Source organism: Aythya marila, assembly GCF_965140915.1.
Source record: "Aythya marila genome assembly, chromosome: 5".
NCBI classification, from domain to species: Eukaryota; Metazoa; Chordata; class Aves; order Anseriformes; family Anatidae; genus Aythya; species Aythya marila.
The window spans coordinates 33,779,166-33,791,828 of record NC_139046.1 but is presented as its reverse complement, the minus strand read 5'-3'; the positions used below and the strand labels follow the sequence as shown (position 1 = coordinate 33,791,828).

The window sequence follows — 12,663 nt, the reverse complement described above, 5'->3', positions numbered from 1 at the left end:
GTATTTTTACATGGTTTTATTCCTTAGAGAAATTCCATAGGGAAAATGTACTCAATCTGCTGTTAAAATGGGACTGAGTTTGGCCTTCTTTTAATACTCTATTGACTTTAATGGAGTTATAGCCCTGCATGAATGGAGAATGTTGCCAGTGTCAGCAAGTCAGAATTTAACTGTCCTTTGGGTTTTCATCGTTAATGCCAGTTTCCAGGAAAAGAAAATAATAATCAGAATATAGAAATGGTGTCTAAATATCACCGAGGTGTGAAATTTGATGTAAATGGTGAAGTAGCATAACCAATACTGACATTGCATTGATATGTTCGGAATTTGCTCTCTGTGTGTATGCTAAAGATCATAAAGGGAATGCACTAAAGCAGGAAAAGCAGCTATTCAGGAGAGCAATGACCCAATCTCAGTTGCATTTCTGTAATGATTTGCTATATTTATACTGATGTGTTTTTGTTTTGAAATACCCATAGATAAAGGCATCCAGTCCTCTTTTACCACTGATGTAGTTATATGTATATTAGGTTGTTAGACTTCAGCACACTTTTGAATATATGTAAAGTAACAGAAAAAAAAAATTGTGGTCACAGGCCCCTGCATGTGGGGGTCATGTGACCCTTTCTACTGCTTGAATTAATTGTTCTTGCAATACTTTTTCCTTATCGAGTCAACCTCCAAAAGTTCTTTTGCTCCCTACAAGTGTTTAACAACAAAGACATTCTCAGGCACTCTTTATTTGACTGCTGGCTCTTGAACATGTCTTCTATCCCCTGTAATGAAGCTTGGCAGCAACCTGGCATTAAAAACAGGCTTGTGTGAGCTGGCCAATTTCTGCCTCTTACTGGCATTGGGTTCCCTGGGCAGCTTTTGTTTTTTCTCTTGATTTTTGTAATCTAAATTTGCCATCTCTGAGAAGAGGATGAACATTAATGGAGAGGTATTATAAAGGACAACATGTTTTTTTAATGTTAATTCTCAACATTTGTCTGAGTATTTGTTTCAGTTTGAGAGGACTTCTTATCACACAGTTATATGTTGAATAGATACTGGACTGGTTTAGAAAAACATGCCCAGGGGCTGCTGCACAAAATTTAGCTCTGTTCACTATTCACAGCACAAAGTTAAAAATCCCCCACTGCTAAAGTATCTGGAAAATGTATCAACTTTGTGACACACACCTCACCCACCACCCCCTTCAGATTTTAAAATGAATGAGAGCATGAAGAGAGCATGTCCGTAGCTGTTTCTGGGAGCCCTGAGTTGATAGTTTGCCTTCTAGCACCTTAGTCATGAATACAGGAAAGATGAAACATGCTAAAAGAAGACCATAAATAGCTGTGAGTAAGACAATCAATAATAACAGTAAATCTAGCAAATTTATCACTATTACCTGTTAGTGCATTGTCTTAGACCTCTACAGAATAATTTGCTGTTTCTAAAAATGCAAAAATTGATCAACAAATTATCGGGTTAAAAAGACTAGATGTTGGCTTACCTGTAAATGCACAGAAAACAAACAGTAATGCAGGCAAGAAACCAGTAAGCATAATCTCAACTTCATATCAGGAATTGCTCCTGGCTTAATATAGAAAGTTGTGCTGAAAGTGGCTATTTATGATAATAAGTCACTCATAAATAGTTGATTACATTACCAACTCCCTGAATCATTTTTTTTTATTGTAACATGAATGATAATCATCAGCAGCAACCAAAGATACTTGATCACTTCTCTGAGGTTCACATCACTAGCTCTTTCCTCTTGTTAATTCCTTGAATCTTTTTTTTTTCTTTCCCAATCTCCTATTTGTGCTGTATATGCATGACTGTATGCTGGGTATGCTCTGACTGACAAAGCCTGTATCTTGCTGTTTCACAGGACTGAGATTGCTCAGCTGATACAGTGAGATTTTTCTGTGACACAGGCTACCTACCTCCTCTTGTGCAGTGTTTCCATACACAGATCATTGGCTTTTCTCTTATGCAGTACCCGCTCAGAGGTCTCCTTCTGGAAGACAAATAATTCATAATTTTCTTCCTTCTCTTGGAACGAGCAATCCTCCTATGACACCAAATATCCCCATCCACATTCTTATTGTGACTCCATATGAAATGAGGTGTTTGAACCCTTGCACAGTCTTTGATGCTATCTAATCTTTGCAGCATTTTACTTTTCATGGAAATGCTTAATACATCTTCATAGATGTATGTTCTGTTTATTGTTTTCTTCCTAATATAATTCTCCCATATGCTAGCTCTTCTATCAGTCTATCTTCATTATGTGCACAATATGAAGTCCCTGTGGAGCGTTCTTCACATAACATCTCTTCTAGTCCACTGCAATGATGTGTGCATGACACTCAGGAATGAGCATATGACTTTTTGATGTAGACATGTCTTCATACAATCCATATTTGTCTCTTTCACTCTATTCTTTATAAATAGTCATGGTAATTTATATGCATCCGACAGCCTATAAAAACATGAGTTCCAAAATGCTAGTTGAAGGGCTGATGCCACAAGTTTATGCTAAAGGAAGCTAAGAGAGCACCAATGCTAGATGTTCTAGTGTTTCCCTTCACTCTCATTTCTTTCTCTTGAAATATATCTGCTGAAGCTTTTATTTATTTCCCTAGTTTGAAAACTCTTTTTCAGAAAGGTATTGAAACAAATGGACAAACCAAATGAGTCAGCCAGTTTCATTAAAAACCAGACCTAAGAATAGTCTTCAGGTGAGAAGACGGGTATTCCTAGTTGATGGAAAAGGAGCAGTCCAGCTGAGTAGTGTGGAGCTGTTTCAGCCCAATTTCTGATAATGCTGAGATCTTTACTCCCTGGTTTAAAACAAACAGCACTATAAAATATGAGCACCCTATTTAGGACAATTTATCAATTTCCTATTTAGTTTTGGTATAAACCCAGCCAGAAGCTAAGTAAGTGCATGTATATCTTCCACTCCTAGTAGCCTGATAACAAGAATGTGTTTTTTCAGCACTTCATGGCCCTCTTGATATTTTGGGTGTGCTGATTCTGTACATCACAGCAAAAATTATCAGGATTTTAACAAGTCAATTTACTAAACCTTCAACTTACTTTCTGAAGTCAAGATTGCTGGTTATAAGCTTGAGCTCATAGGCAAAGCTTTATGGTTATTTTAAGCATTTGTTAATTTTTCATCAAATTACCCAGCATTTTTTTCAAAAAGTCATTTTTGCCATTTCAGGGGATAACTTCATAGCTAGACTATTTCTGTAATTTTTTTGAAAATCCTTTTTATGACCTTCATGTCTTCCATCTTTCTAGGGATGGAAATGCTTATATTAAACTAATTTTTTTTCATGATGAATTCCTCATGATCCAATGCTTTACACACTTCGGCTAATGTACTGTTTTGTCTCACTGATTTCTTATGCTTTGACCTTTTAAGCAGTCTTTGACTTCTATCACAGTAGCAGCAGTAAATGTGCTTTCTCTCATTTCGCTTGAGAGTTTCTCCCTGTTGTTTTAATTAATGTTTATCAGTTAATAGATGACACCTAATTATTTCATCAGCTTCCACCACCACTCCTCCATTTTCTCTTCAGATAATCTTTTCAAACTTCTGGTCATTAGCTTTCACAACAGCTTCTTTCTTTTGTTCCCTATTGTTTTTTTGAAGTGACTTTATTAAGAATTACTGATCTGTTTGTCTTCAGCAATTATCTAAATTACTTGTAGTGAATATCAGTGACTACCTTCAAGCCTCCATAAAGTGGCTACCTTTTTCTTGACTTTGATACATACTGAGCCTACAGTATTGTTTGGAGGAATATCTTTCTGAAATTTTACAAGTCTCCTTGTAGTTAGTTTGGTCTGTTTATAACCTCCACCAGCCCTTGCTATTAGAACTGAAAGCTAATACCTCCTTATTCCCAAATCAACCTCACTGTAATGCCAAAAATTGTATTTCTATTGATGCTTTACTTGGTCAAATAAATCACTGTTATCTTGTAATCTTGACTGTCTCAAAGTCACTTTTTAATGTATGCTTTATTCTATTTATATCTTTCTCTCTCTGGAGGTGCACAATCCAGAATCTGCGGATAATATCTTTGTATATAGTTAAATCCTCCTTATGGATGGTAGCAGTCAGGCCTGGGGATTTGACAGTCATCAAAAGATGGTTATCTTTTCTGAAGATGTAAATCCCTAAAGCACATGTGAGTGGCACAACTTTTATAGACCCAGTTGGTTAGGCCTAATATTTTCAGCCGGAAATTGGAGTTAACCTTCTCTGAGCTGGCCTGTAGTCACAACCATGTGTTTTGTTATATTTTGAATCATAGAATCATTAAGATCATCTAACCCAGTTGTTCACCATTAACGGGATAGCTGTCCATCCGTTAATGGGATAATTGCATCTGGTAAGGAAAACTTGTATTCCCACAAAGCAATCTAGGAATGTTTCTCAGAATGTATGGGTTGTCCTGGTGGCCCAATACTTTAATACTCTCTCTAAGGAACTAATGCATGTTTAAGCAGCCTTGCATCATGAAACTGATCCTCCCTTTTAAAAATAAAGAGAATCTTAAAAACAAAAGTCTCTCTTCCCTGCCCGCACATACACCACATCCTCCTCCTTCCAAGAACTGCATTTAAAAGCAGAAATTTCTGTATCAGATTTGATTCTAAGTAGAGCACAACACAGGCTCAATAGTTCATCAAAATTAGGGCATCTTTGATTCATGGATTCACTGAGTTTTGTATTGTTGTATTGGATGCAAGCAAACACTTGTATGATTTTGTCTATCTGGCTAACTGAACTTTCTCAGCTTATCTACTCTTAACATTCTTATTCACCCTTTCCTTCCACAGTTTCTGTATGGATCTTTAGGTGACTGCAGACGGGGAATTGGTGAAGAAAGTGTTTTGTTGCCTACTTTATTAGTGCTGTAATACCAATTAGAAAAGAGGACTTCAGCAGAACCTGGGTTTCTTCAGTTTGGGATGTGTGTATTTATTGTAATGAGAACCAAGCTTTAAACCACATCTTCGTTATCTTTTTTTCAGCAGGAAGAAATATCACCTTACTCCCTGCTCACTGTAAGAATAATAAAGATGAGAAATGCTCATCAGGCAGACTTCTGTAAGTACCAGATTCTTTATACTGATATTATACACATCTAAAATTACTGAATCTCTGTTGGTGCTAGCTACTACACAAATGCAAACCACAGAGGTCATACTATCTAAGAATTCACAATCAAAGTCAAATTCTGCCACAGATTATCTATTTCCACTTTCAGAGTTTTTTGGTTTTTTTTTTTTGTTTGTTTTTTTGTTTTTTTTTTTTTTTGTTTTTTTGTTTTTTTTTATGTTGCCGTGTTGTCTTTTTTGTTGTTTTTAATTTAGCAACAGGTCAATAATGACAGGTTGCGTATCGATTAAAACTTGAAGACTGGCATGTCAACAAAGCATAGAATTCTACATTGCTTTTCTGACATGTTGGCTATTTCAGAGAGATGAAGACATTTTAACGCTAGTTTTAACACCCGGGTGTTTACATCATATGTCTATAACAAATGAGTAGAATACAGGTCTGAAATACTTAAACATCTTTCACTCTCAACTCTGGTGGGATTTCTCAGAGCACGTCTCCGAAGTCCAGTGAAGCTGCATTGTGTATATGTCCCAGGCATCATGACATCAGCCATGATGTTATGAATATTTCTGACTTCAGCCCTACACTGAAAGATGTATAACAGAAATCTGTTGGGGACTGAAGTCCAATGCACTTTATAACTTACAAGCAAAGTATTCTGAAAACGTGTGGTATTTGTCCAGCCCTTACTGGGTGCTCTACTTCCACAGAGTTTTTTCTCTCTGCAGAGTTTTCTCCTGCAATTTCTATGCCAGCCTCATGAACTTGGCAGGTCACTAACAACCACAGCTTTGCATATTCCCTTACCATACTGTTCTTCCTCCTCTTGCTGTGCATTCTTTGCTTTTTGGAGATGGGTCTGAAGAGTTCACTAACATCACAGCCTTTCCACTGCTCAGCATCTTGTATAACATGTTACCTCACTGTGTCTTCCTACATTTTAACTTTTTTAGTACAGTCTGAAGATCCATCAAAGTAAAAAGTAATTTATAATTACCATTTGCACACAGCAAGGTCAATTATTTACACTGCTTCAGAATGTGATGGCTTTGGTAACTGCACCAAAGCTATCACAGGAACTGGCCGTACACTGCATGTAAAGGACTCTCAGATTGCCTTGATATATTCCTTGAAGTTAGAAACTCTGACAATATCTGTGATAGTCACAACTTTTCCAAGTAAATAAGATCAGGTGTCTATGCTGCCAGTAAACCAGGCAACTCTGCTCCAGGTTACTATGGCCTGGAAACCCTAGCAGCTTTTGCTTCAGAAGACTCCTTGATCCTGTCCTCTAGTGATGAGTCTGGTCCAAAGATAAAATCCATCTCTAAAGATCCTCCTCCTCATGAGGCAGTAGGTCATCAGACAAGACTTCAAGGAAGGCTAAGTACATGGCAGGATGACTTTTTTTCTCCAAGTGCTACTTGACTTCCCCTAGTTAATTCAAGGATAGCAGCATGTTCACACCAAATATTACCACTTGTTTTTAACTTCATCTTTGAAGGAACAATGTTGTACAAAGATTTGTCACCATGTTTTTGTATTTCGTTCACTTTGGAGTTTCAAGAATTTCAAGAACATGGACGTTACTGTTGTCGATCTTCCATCCAAATAGAAGGAAGTGTTTGATTTGTATGGTCTGTAATTCTGGGTTGCAGAGAATAGAATATCATAGGATAGCAAGGAAAGTGTAATTAATGTCTGTACTTTTTCAAAGTTATAAAAACACTGCACGTTTGCAAGACCTTACCTTTATTCCTTTGAAGTGATAATTTATTTTCTTTTACAATCACCCTTGTAATGGCAAGGGAATGACAAGATAAGAACCATGATTCACCAGATTATGCAAAGAGAGTGTATAAAGTAAGATTATGCTGTGTTCTCAGAAACTAGTTTTACTATACTGACCTTGTCCTCCATCCTGAGGACCGTAGGATTTCAGAGAAAAATCTTGCATGATGAGATGAAGACATTTAGGAAATTCCCATTATCACCTAAAGTATACCAGAAGTAGGGATCAAGATGTGTGAGCTCGGTTTTTAACTTTGCCAATAGACATCCTGAATAAGTGTAGGCAAGTCACTTGAACACTCTGTGCCTATACTTCCCTGTCCATAAAATATGGATAACAAAATGTGCTCTCACAGGCATTTTGTCCACCTTGTAAGTCTTAGAAACAGTGAGAAATATCTCTGGATCCTTTTGTAAATTACCTTTTTTTAAAAATAAAAATATTTAGAGACCAGTATGTGACAAAAAGGAACTTCCTAAATTTTCTGTCAATAATTCGTCAGCTACTGCACAGCTCTGGGTGTGTTTCTTATGTAAAATGGACCACTGTAAGCCAGCATGCAGTTGAACAAGGAAGGCAAAACAATATTAAATAGCTCCCTGTTGATTGAGCAGCAACCTGCCTGTGCTCGCAAAGAATTTGAAGTCTCCCAAGGGAAACTGTATGTGACCATGTAATTTAAATTCTTTGGTATAATGCAGATAGATACCTTATAATTTTTGAGATCTTGACTTGGAAGTCATATTGATGTCCTTTTGATTTAATGTTTTGTTTTTATAATTTAAAAGTATTTTGAAGCATCAGAAAATTAAGCTGCATAAGCTATTGTATACTGATGAGAATTACAAAATGAGGCTGTTTACCTAAGCCTCATCTCAATGATATGATCTTTTCCCCTGGAAAACTGAATAAGTAACTGGTACAGAAACTCTCATGCTGTGAGATATCAGTGGAAGGCTGAAAATTTTTATCATGATGTATTTCAGATTTCCCTAGATTGTCATCTTTCAATTACCAAATCCAGGAACAAATTACCTTTCCAACAAAGTTCAGCAGCTTCTGTGATGCTTTTTCTGCCAGTCTTTCTAACTACACACAGTTACCAGCTTGCTCAATTTTCTGTTCACCTCTGCTTAGCTAAAACATGCTCTTTCCTTGATTTTTCGCTGTTCACAAGTATAGTCATGCCAGGCTCTTAAGTCATCAGAGTTTTTATTTATTTATTTATTTTGAGTTGCCAAATCTTTGCTTCAGGGAACACCAATTTCTATGTACTTCCACTGATGTTCTTTGCTATTGCAAGCACCCAACTTCATCCTATGTGTTTATCAAACGTGCATCTTGAAATCTGAGGGATGTGTGTTACATAAGCCTGGGAGGGAGTCTTAGCTTATCCTGAGATCTGTTGCTACACCTTTGCCTTTAGACAGCACATGCTGGTGTATCTGGGCAATGATTTCACCTGTTTACGCACAAAGACAAATCTAAAGGAAAAAGAAAGCAGCCCGCTCCTTCTCAATGGATCGATTATCTCTTTTCATGTATGTGCTGTTGCTTCACCACTTTTGTGGGCTCCTCTATACTTAGTTAATGCTCAGCTGTGACGTTAGCTTCTTAATTCATGCAACTGGTTTCTGGCTTGTTTTATGCAGATGTTCTTAACAGACGTGAGGTAATTAGTTTTCACTGTATTCCTAGCTGACTTTTATGTCAATTCATAATAATGGGTTAAATTGAAACACAAATTCCTGGGACTCCTTGAGAGGTGCTAAGTTAAGATCACTTCTACTTATCCTGCTGACCTGTCAACACCAGGCTCTAATATTCGTATGCAGTTATGCTAGGTTAGTGGTGGGCAGTTCAGGAAACAATATAGATTAAGTTTGTCAGACCTTACAGTCTGGTACCTGCTTTGCAATGGGATTCCCCTCCTTAGCCCAAGGATTGCAGACAGTCTTGGGCAAAAGAATGAAGGGGGGACGTTCACTTGTTCTTCCTCAGGTGAAAGTGGGCAGCATGGAAACTGAGTCCACCCAACAGGGGGAAGCAGTGAAGGAAGCCACCAAAAACATTTCACTTCAGGGAGGGAAAGGCAGATGTTTTACATGAGCCCCAGAGACTTTTACAAAAATTCTTATTTCCCAACTCTATCAATGGCATCGCTTCTCCTAGGGAATTCCCCACAGTTAAGGGGAATATCTGGAAACAGTGCATTAGCTGCTTTCCTGATTGCTAATGTCTCATCCAATGACTGTGTTTGCCAGAAGGATAAGGAGCTAGGCAGTTGGAGAGGAGGAGTGTTGTGGCTCATGTTCTCTAACACCCTAAAGCTGCTTTCTGAAACAGATGAGTTACTGGGTGTCCATGCAGAGCTGTCCCTAAGCTCCCAGCCTGGTCTGCCTTCCCTGTCGTGAACATTTACTTGTTTTACAGTATCTGTTAAAGCACACAGCTGGATCTGACCCTCCTAATCCACTCCGGTAGACACAGTTGTTGAGGGCTCATCTGGCACACCTGAAGCCCTAACATTAAAAGAGGGGAAGAGGCTTAAGGTGCTTTGAGTGGAAGTAGATCTCTCCCAGGTCCTTGGGCAGTGCTTGTAACACAGACCTGCAGTGATGTGGCCCTCCTCACTATGATTTAGTACAACGTGAAAGATGAAAACCCTCTTGGACTCCACTGGATTTCATGCAACCTTGAAAAAAGAGGTCTCTGTGACAGCCAGGTCTCTTAACCATGCCCAATAACTTGGGTATTGGCTGATAGAGCAGGCCAAGAGCTGATCTTTGTTGCTGGAGAACACAATCAAGCTCATTAATGCAGCATGGGTGGAGAGAGGAGGTGTCAAGTCTGGTTTAACGTAATCAACCTTATCAGTGTTAAGTGTCTGCAATTCCACCTGAACTGCAGAGGTGAATTTGAGCTGTCCGTAATAAGAAGATACTTGGCATGATTTTCAGATTGCCAGATGATTTCTTCCCAGAGACAGCACCTTTTCTGCTGAGTATGGTCCTACTGGCTCAAGAGGCTATGGTTAGGTGGGTTCTATGACATGGCTGTCAGAGCTGAGGTAGGCCAAGGTGAAATCTTGGGTGGGTTGAAACGTGATTGTGTTTATCAGTTATCTTTTCTAACTATAGAAATCAGGTGCATGTGTAAGCAGGAACAAAGCATGTTGCAGCTAAATGCCTCCTTAAAAAGCTGGAAGTGATCCTGTGTCTTGCTTCATGTTTGTGCTGAAGGCCATGTTTATGTTTCTCAGCTGTAAGAGGATACCTGTTCGCCTGAGCTGGGGGGTCAGAACAATTGTGATGCTCCTTTAACCTTCCTCTTGTTTTTGGATCTTCATTTCATTTTTTCACCTTTGGATAAAGAGAGACTTTGCATGTTTTAAAATGAGGAACTCAGAACTGTTCTTCTCTTCTGTAACTGTTTTGTGGAAGCCCTTGTATTATCCATTCTGGAACGGTACCCCTGCAGTCACAGTGCCTCCAAATCAAAGTGGTTATTTTTGCGAAGGAAAATAACCAAATGCAGGCAAATCAGGGTGAATATGCTTGGTGCAGGTGACACTTATGCCCCACAAATGTAAGTGGTGCCAGTGGTGCAGGAGGCAGAAGTGACCCAGGGTGCAAAAGCCTTGCTCTGTGATCATGGCAGGTACTGCACCCAGGAAGCAAATCCTGACTTGTCACTTGTCTTATATGCCTGTGCAGGGTGTAAGGCCAGTTCACGTGGGGACTCTGTCCATTTCTGGTAAAGTACTGATAAAGTATGGTAGATCTGTGAGCCTTTTTAACTTCCATAGGCAAGCTGCAGAGAATAATAGTACACTTACAGATGAGTGTTGCATCTGGATACTTGGAGAGACAGAGTTCAGTTCAAATCAGCTTTTAGACGGATGAAAGTTGGAAGTAACTTCTTAACGTTGTTTGCATTATACGATGTTGGTGAGGGAAAATGTCCCTGGAGACCATGTCTGCCAATTGAGAAATGTGTGTGGCTGTCTTCCTCCTTTCAGGTGAATTGCAGTGAACTAGATTCAAAGGAAAACAGTCTGTGCCCATGCAATTCACTAGGAGTAATCTTTTTTTTTTTTTTTTTTTTTTTTTTTTTTTTGCAATTGTCATTGTGGTAACAGGACAGATGTGATTTTGTAGGTTGTTTACCGTTCTTGCAAGACTGGATATTCTTAAATGCTTTGGTCTTCTATGCTCTAATTTTCTTACTTGCCATAGAAATGAATGATTTTAGCATGTGATGGTTAATTTTGAGAATGTATCATAGGACTGTACTTTCACAGTGCAGCAAACAGCTGGTTGTGGTTCTGAACATCCAGGTTCAGTTCTGAATGTTTAGCCCATTTTTAGCATGAAGACAGAGTTGAGAAATAGTCCGCCAGCACACAAATGCAACTGAATCAGAAGTTGAAAATGGGGAGAGGATAAAAATGACACTCAGTAGTGACATCTGAAGAGACCATGAGTTCAGATGTCTCAATATGCCCATGGGGTGATATTATGTCATCAGGGAATGAATTTGCAACATGTGCACTGACATAAGAGTTTGGTATGGCATGAAATTGCTAATGGTGCCCAGCAGTATAAAGTTACATTAAAATAGAGCATGAAGAAAATGCAGATATAATTTCTTTTATTAGCTCATAGGTAGCAATAAATAAACTGGAAGATTTTTTTTAGCTATTTTGTATGTTTTTTCAAGGATAAGGGGGAGCAAAAAATCTTGTTAATCAAGTTTTCCCGAGTAACGAGGGTATCATAGTCTTCATCAACCATCCTGCTATCCTGTTATTTTTGTTGGTCTCAAAGTTTCCATAACAGCTTAGTTTGACTTTGTGCAAATTGCCACTTCTACAGAAATACATAAGCTCAGTTAATGTCACATCATGGGGATTAGTTAGTATTGTCTGTGCAATTCAAGGAAAACAAAGAAAATGACAGGAATTTGGTGGGAAACAACAGCATATGACCACCAGTAGGGACTGTAGATAAACCGTGGCACAGACTAATGTGGCACAGTTCCCTTTGTCCATGGGAAGAGAATGTGCTCTGTCCTAGTTCCTTCACCTCACCTTCAAGGTTAAATCTGTACTCAATAGTTACTAACAATTATACATAATTTGTCTGTGACCGGCTGAACATAATCACACACAGAATTAGAGTAGCTGAGGTAGGAAGGTGCCTTTGGACATCATCCAGTCAAACCCTCTGCCCTAAGTAGAGTCAGCTAGAGCAGGTTACCCAGACCTAAGTTCTATTGGTTTTGAACATCTCTAAGGATGGAGACTCCATAACCTCTCTGGGTAACCTATTCCATTGCTTGATGACCCTCACAATAAAAGAAATAAACAAACCTTTTCATTGTGTTTAATTGGGATTTCTTATATTTCAGTTCATGCCCCTTGTCTCTCACCTTTCACTGGGCACTTCTGAGAAGAGTCCGAATCTGACTTCTTCACTCCTCTTATCCCCATCAGGTATTTTTATAAGTTAAGATCCTGCTGAGCTTTTTCTGTTCCAGGCTAAAGAGTCCCAGCTGCCTCAGCCTCTCCACGTACATCAGAGGCCCCAGTTCCATGATCTTCTCTGTAGTCTTTTTCTGGGCTCACTCCAGTGTGTTCATATTTCTTAGGAAGATCAGAAGTGTACTCAGAACTCTAGATGTAGACTTAACAGTGCAGAGTAGAGAGGAAGGATCACCTCCCTCC

The 12,663-nt window shown here is 38.7% G+C and overlaps 1 pseudogene across 1 annotated transcript in view; it reads left to right on the top strand.

The window, feature by feature from the left end:
- LOC309878605 (cytosolic phospholipase A2 epsilon-like) overlaps nucleotides 1-12,663 on the top strand; it is a 42,693-nt pseudogene that overhangs the window by 8,254 nt on the left and 21,776 nt on the right. The window contains exon 5 of the transcript XR_014319584.1: nucleotides 5,053-5,128. The product of XR_014319584.1 is annotated as a cytosolic phospholipase A2 epsilon-like (transcript). The remainder of the gene's footprint in view (nucleotides 1-5,052; nucleotides 5,129-12,663) is intronic.